At 43.1% G+C, this 6696-nt stretch overlaps 1 non-coding gene across 1 annotated transcript; it reads right to left on the bottom strand.

Annotated features, from left to right (window-relative positions):
* Positions 1-5980: 5980 nt before the first annotated feature.
* TRNAG-UCC (transfer RNA glycine (anticodon UCC)) lies at positions 5981-6060 on the bottom strand. The gene has a single exon. It is a non-coding gene; the product is annotated as a tRNA-Gly (tRNA).
* Between the last annotated feature and the right edge of the window lie 636 nt (positions 6061-6696).

Here is a 6696-nt window from a genome sequence, read left to right as displayed (position 1 = left end):
AACTCATGACTCTGGAAAGAGTCCCCACACAGCTTTGCCCTAATTGGCCAATGAGTCAAAATGACTCACACCAAAGTTCAATCAAACAATCACCTGTGGGTAAACAATCTCCAAACACATTCTACATAAACACAACACAGGAAAAGCAAATGAGATAAAAATTGTTCTTCTTTTCTCTAAAGTTTCTCCCTGCCTTCCAGCTTCCCAGGAGAACAACCCTGGGCGAAAGTATCATGTTCAGAGAATGTAAATACCACAGCCAAGAACTTCACAGTTGCCTCCTGTAGAGGTGAATGTTCTCCCCACAGATACAGACAGCCCAGAGGCAGGGAAGAATCATTGGACTGTTGTCTAGAAGTTCCCATTGACACCTGTGACAGAAACATTAAGGTATGACAGAGGCAGGGTCCAGGCTGACTGCAGAGGACACTGAGCAGGTACAGTCATGCTAGGATCCCTGGAACAGCCTGACCTGTTGGATGAACAGAGCCAGATGTCCACACTGCAGCAGGTCAGAAGCTTTCATGGTTCTTGTGTTCATTGCAATGTGCTGCTGCCATTGCCCAGGTAATCCCCTCTCATTTCCTATCAACCCACCAGTAGGAAACCTCTCAAAAGACAGTGCAGTAACACCAAAGAATACTTGACCACAGACAAAACACAGAAGAAGGGTGTTGAGTACACTCTGTGCTCAGTGTAGAGGTGGGAGGAGTACCCACTGCAGCTCCTAAGAAAGGCTCACTTGATCTTCTGGGAGGTTTCTAGCCTGCAATACCCAGGGATTCAGGTCCTCAGGAAATCCAGCAGCCAGCAGGTTGTAGCAGAGTGGTGGAGGTGAGACAGCCAACATCTGTCCAATATGAAGAGCATAAATAGTCCTTGAAAGAGGGACATGGCCCCAACACCACTCAGCATTTATCCACCTCCTGTGGTCTGGCACAGTGACCCAGCTCCAACAGAGGCTTGGCTGCATGATGATCCATTTGATACATCCTGGTGGTTAAATATGTGGGAAAGGTGCAATGAAGGCTCTTTGCTAAGGAGGGACTCTGTCTGGGGAGTTGCTGGATGAATGCCATGAGCACCAAGCTTTACTCAGGAGCTGTGTGAATCCTGCTCAGTAATCTGGGCTCAGGAGAAAAGTAAGTGTACAAGCTCTGTGAAGGGAGCAAATTCAGATTTCTTTGGCAAACATTGCCTTGGAATAAGCAGCATTTACTCTCTGTGTGACTCTTTGGTCAATCCTTAGGGGTCTGTGTTAGCTGAATAAAATACCTGACTCCATCCTGTTGCTCCTTTTGGTTGAGATAAAACAGCTGCTGTCATTGTTTCAAACGAATTTGTTCACAGCAAAAGAAATTCAAGGTTTGATCCTCATTAAATATTCTTCTGTCATTGACACAATCCTGAGCAAAAAAATTAACTTCTTTATGTTTGTGTTTCCTACATGTCCTTTAACTTTTTACTCAAGGACTTCTAAAGATGGGACATCCCCTTCTCCCTGAGCTGACTAGGATGCATTATTTTCATAATGGAGAACAAAAAAATAAGTAAGAGAAGAAACAGTTTCAAGAAAGAATGTGAAAGAAAAGGGAAGGAGTCCCTTCTTCTCATTTCCAAATATTAGAAGAAAATATTTTTAAAAGAGAAAATATGTAACACTCCAGTATTCTAGCCAACCTTTAAGTCACCCCATCCACTCACTATTCACCTCAAATAGTCAGTACTGGCAAATCTTAGCAGAAGAACATAGACAATAGCTGACCATATTAATGGGTCATTTTGGTCCAATTTGGCCAAGTCCAGAGTCCTATGGGAAAGAGCCCCTAAGCTAAAAGGCTGCTGATGAATTACAAGAGTTTCAACAGAAGTCCATAAGGGAGAAACAGTGAATAAGTAAAAGCTGGAAAAACCTTCCCTTGGCACAATAATTCCTCCTTCACTGTTTTTTGGGGGATTTTTTCTCTTTGTGTGAATGCCTACATAACTTAGACTTCTCTAATTGTTTGCATTTTGGAGAGCCCTTTGTTCTTGAGATGTGTCACTAGGAGTGCTTATTCAATTTTTATTCTGCTTTTTAATTTAAAAAAGTTTGCAAATGCAAAACATAGCTGGGTGATTTATGATGAAAAAGACTTCATTTGAAAAGGGTTTGGCAATGAGGGCTTGGAAGATGCATTTGGTAGTTAAACTTCAATGTACTTTTTTCCATCTCTCCTGACCAATTTTTATTTGCTGATGCAAAAACCAATGTAGACTTATGAGTCATCTGTTAAAATTATTTTCAATCACTACATTGTTTTTCATTCACAGGAAGTTCACAGTTTACTTTTTATCAAAGGAGGAAAAAAATAATTTGCACTTAAATATTTATCATAATACAAATTTAGAAGCAGAAAACGGTGGAAAAGCATCTCTAAAACCAGTTGTCCTGCTGGCATTTAGCATGTGATGGAAGTTTTACCTGTTCTGACAAAAAAACCAGCCAGCACAGTCTGGCTGCAGGCATCAGAAGAAGGCAGCTGTCTGCACATGGAGCAGCTGGGAGCAGCTCACCAGTACCACTGGTACCTGTGGTCCCAGTTTGGGCTGAACCAGTCCTGCCTGGTGCCTTGAGCCTTCCTCCCAAGTTCTGGTCATGTGGAAGAGCAGGAAAGATGGAGTTGCTGCTTTCTGGTAGAGCAAGAAGGAGCCTGCTGCTGGTGAGGTTTGGCAGAAGGACAGATTTTGGCAGCCTGCTCTAGGAAATGGGTCTGTCATCCTTGGGGAAGTTAAAATTCAAATGTCTCACAACCAGAAGAGACATGTGGGTGAGCTAGAAAGAGATGGAAAAGAAATCTGGGCACTCTGGTTTTCAAAACATGGGTTATTGGTCATCTGGAATTTGTTTTCCTTTCTTTAGAGTTGCAGCTTGTTTGAAGTTTGAGCTTCTAGATGGCAATAAGAAGGAAAAGAACTGCTTGGGCTGTGAGAACAAGCTTTTTAGTGGGGACCCAGTGGGAACAGGGAACTCCCTCTCTCAGCATGCTATGGGTGCCAGAAGTTTGGATGCAGTGTCTGGGAAACTTCACGGAGTCCAACTCTAATGGAGGCTGTCAACTTTCCAAGAAATCTGTGAGTTAGAAGTGATTTGGAGACTGCAGAGCACCCTGGAGAGGAATCACTGCATGCCTGCTTTTTTCTTCTGCTCCTTCCTTTGTATCCACTGGCTGATCCTTGCTGGAGACAGGACACTCTGTCAGGCAATCTGACCCCAAATAACCTGGTCCAATACAAGCAGGCTATCTCATACTTGATGATCTCAATTGTGCAATGAAATAATGTCCTTAGCACACAGTAAGCAACCAAAAGTCAGAATTATTAGTCTCAGCACGTTGTCACACACAGAGGTGGTTCTGGCTTCAGTGACAACACACCTCACCTCACTGGAACTTTATAAACCTCACAACATCTTTCCTTGCTTTCTGCTTTAGCAGTGGCATGCAGCAGGGCCAAAACACAGCCCTGCTGCATGCCACTGCTAAAGCAGAAAGCTTTAGCAGGTTTAGAAGAAAGCTTTAGCAGAAAGCTTTAGCAGGTTTAGAAGAACATTTGGTATAAAACAGCAATAGCAGATGCCATTCTTGGTGCAGATAATACCAACAGGTTGAGAATATTTAGTGGTTATGTGTGGGGAGGTAAAAAAAGGATCCACTTTTTTGTAAAGGACTTTGCAATTCATCCTACACGTTCTTATTTGAGCTCATTTGTTACCATATTTCCATGTTCTGTGAGCTTGGATGGAGTCAGCAAAATTCCCAAGTAAAGATTTACAACAAACTGATACAACTTGTATCAAATGTCCATATACCTGCACACTGATGTAGCTTTAGTGAAGGCGCTATCAGAGATTTTGTGTGTCTGCGTGCCAGCACAGCACCCCTCTGAGAGGTTTTTTCCAGCTGGCCTGAGCACAGAAAGGGTTTGCAGGAGGAAGTTATAAGGTTGTTTAGGTAATGACAATATTCCCAGCTTTCCAGGCTATAACAAATAAATAGTCTTGTCTTGCTTGTTCTATCTTTCCAAAGGATAACCTTTTCTGTTCTTTCTTTAAATGCTATCATTCTCTTTATTCTACAATGTGTTATACATATGCACACAGATTCATGCCCAGTACATTATTTTATGGACACCCCCACCAGCTAAAAAGCACTGGAGCTGTCAGGAGGCAGATGAGGCTGTAAACAGAATTCAGGACTGGGCCAGAACCTCATCCTACAATCCTGCACAGTGGAGATATCATCTGGGGCAGCACCATGGGAGCTATTGCTTCATTGTTTCATGGCATGAATGTGACTGTTAAAAACTTGTGTATTTTGCCCTATTTCTGTTACCTCAAAATTATCAACAGAAGTGTATTGCCATTACTACACTGCTCATAAGGACAGCATAACCTTTGTGCATCCCCTGCTTTTGTTTATCAAATAATCCCTTTGTAACTTTTGCCTCCTCTTTTTCACAGAGGTTACAATGTGTGCTTGCAGTGCAGCACAGCAGAGACTGGTGAAAATTTAATATGATGGAGAAATTATTGTTCTGTCTGAAATACTTCTTACTGGAGTATAAAATGCATCTTACACTTTGTGCCAAAGTGTAAGAAATTTCTGTTGGAGTCATGGCTAAGGCAGAGAAAAGAAATCTTTTTGCTGCTTACCTGAACATTAGAAGAAGGGGAAGGGGTGAAATAATTTTGGACTTTCTTGAGAAAGAAAATGTATTAATAATATATGGTTTTGGAGCTGATAGGATTTTTTTGAGCAAACCAACTCTTTGTTTCCTTTTTGTGTCACAAGGTGAAGATTGATCATGAGAAAAGGTATAATTTTTATTTGGGTTTAATTAGCCTTTTCAGGTTGCTTATTCAAAAAGCCATTTTAAGAAGTAAAAACACCAATGAGCAGTATTGTGTCAAATCCACCAAAGGATCATCTCTTCCTTTGACCAGTCTGTTCCCTCAGTTAGTGAATAGTCAGTCCTCAAAGCTGTATTGCTCAGTCATGACAAAGACTCTTTACCAGAAAATATTTCCAGGTTCTATTTGCAGTGCAATTATCAACAGCTTTAAGATTGCTTTGATTTATTACTTGTAAACTTCATTGTTTTTCTACAACCTCATTACAGAATTATTTGTGAAAGCAGGAAATGTGTCTTATTACTTCCTAATCATTTTAGATATAAACTGTCTGGATGTTTTCCAGCTAATATATCAAGTGATCTCCCTCTCCGAAAGGGTCCTACCAAAACTTGGGCACACATTATGGTAGGTAATTAATTATATTAATCACAGCTACTAATTTAAGATGGCTGTCTGAATGTGACACTCACTAATGCATCAGTTTAAAAATATGCTGTCGTGGGGTGACAGCCTTTATCCCAATATCGTGTGTTGTGTCCGGCAGCTGTGCCTTTTCTCTCTTCCCCCCCGGCCGTCTTGCCGCAGCGGGGCGGGGAGGGAGGAGTGAGTGCGACCGGGCACTTTCGCTTTTGGCTTTTGGCTGCTTGGCTTGGCTTGCCGCTGCTTGCTTGCTTGCTTGCTGCTGCCTCGGCCCCTAGCTGATAGCTGCTTTTTTCTTTTTTTTTTTTTTTGCTGCTTTCTGCGCTGTTTTTTTTTTTTTCTTTTCTTTCGTTCCCTCTTTCTTACCCTCCCCTGAAGATACTGGACCGGCTCCGGATCTGACCTGGGACGTCCAGGACCCCCGGAGTCTGCAAGGGAAGCTCAGCGCCCTCCACAACACTGCCTGGTTTCTTTCCTTTTCTTTTCTTTTGTTGGGGAGTGTTCTTTTGTTACTTGTCAATAAATAGGTTTTGTTTTTCACTTTGCTCCTCCGAGAAATTCCTTCTCGAACCCGGTATTGGGGGAGGGGTGGTTGGAGGTTTGTTTTTTTTTGGGGGGCTCCCTTTTGGAGATTTCCCCTAATTTGTCCTAAACCAGGACAGTGTATTTTTTGGTGCGTTGGCCGGGAATTGAACCCGGGTCAACTGCTTGGAAGGCAGCTATGCTAACCACTATACCACCAAAAAAATACACTGTCCTGGTTTAGGACAAATTAGGGGAAATCTCCAAAAGGGAGCCCCCCAAAAAAAAACAAACCTCCAACCACCCCTCCCCCAATACCGGGTTCGAGAAGGAATTTCTCGGAGGAGCAAAGTGAAAAACAAAACCTATTTATTGACAAGTAACAAAAGAACACTCCCCAACAAAAGAAAAGAAAAGGAAAGAAACCAGGCAGTGTTGTGGAGGGCGCTGAGCTTCCCTTGCAGACTCCGGGGGTCCTGGACGTCCCAGGTCAGATCCGGAGCCGGTCCAGTATCTTCAGGGGAGGGTAAGAAAGAGGGAACGAAAGAAAAGAAAAAAAAAAAAACAGCGCAGAAAGCAGCAAAAAAAAAAAAAAAGAAAAAAGCAGCTATCAGCTAGGGGCCGAGGCAGCAGCAAGCAAGCAAGCAAGCAGCGGCAAGCCAAGCCAAGCAGCCAAAAGCCAAAAGCGAAAGTGCCCGGTCGCACTCACTCCTCCCTCCCCGCCCCGCTGCGGCAAGACGGCCGGGGGGGAAGAGAGAAAAGGCACAGCTGCCGGACACAACACACGATATTGGGATAAAGGCTGTCACCCCACGACAGATGCCAAGCTCCATTGCTGGGATCTAACAGGAGATGGGTCA

This window comes from Ammospiza caudacuta, chromosome 1 (genome assembly GCF_027887145.1).
Source record: "Ammospiza caudacuta isolate bAmmCau1 chromosome 1, bAmmCau1.pri, whole genome shotgun sequence".
NCBI lineage: Eukaryota > Metazoa > Chordata > Aves > Passeriformes > Passerellidae > Ammospiza > Ammospiza caudacuta.
The sequence above is the reverse complement of the archived record's forward strand: the minus strand, read 5'-3'. Positions and strand labels throughout refer to the sequence as shown.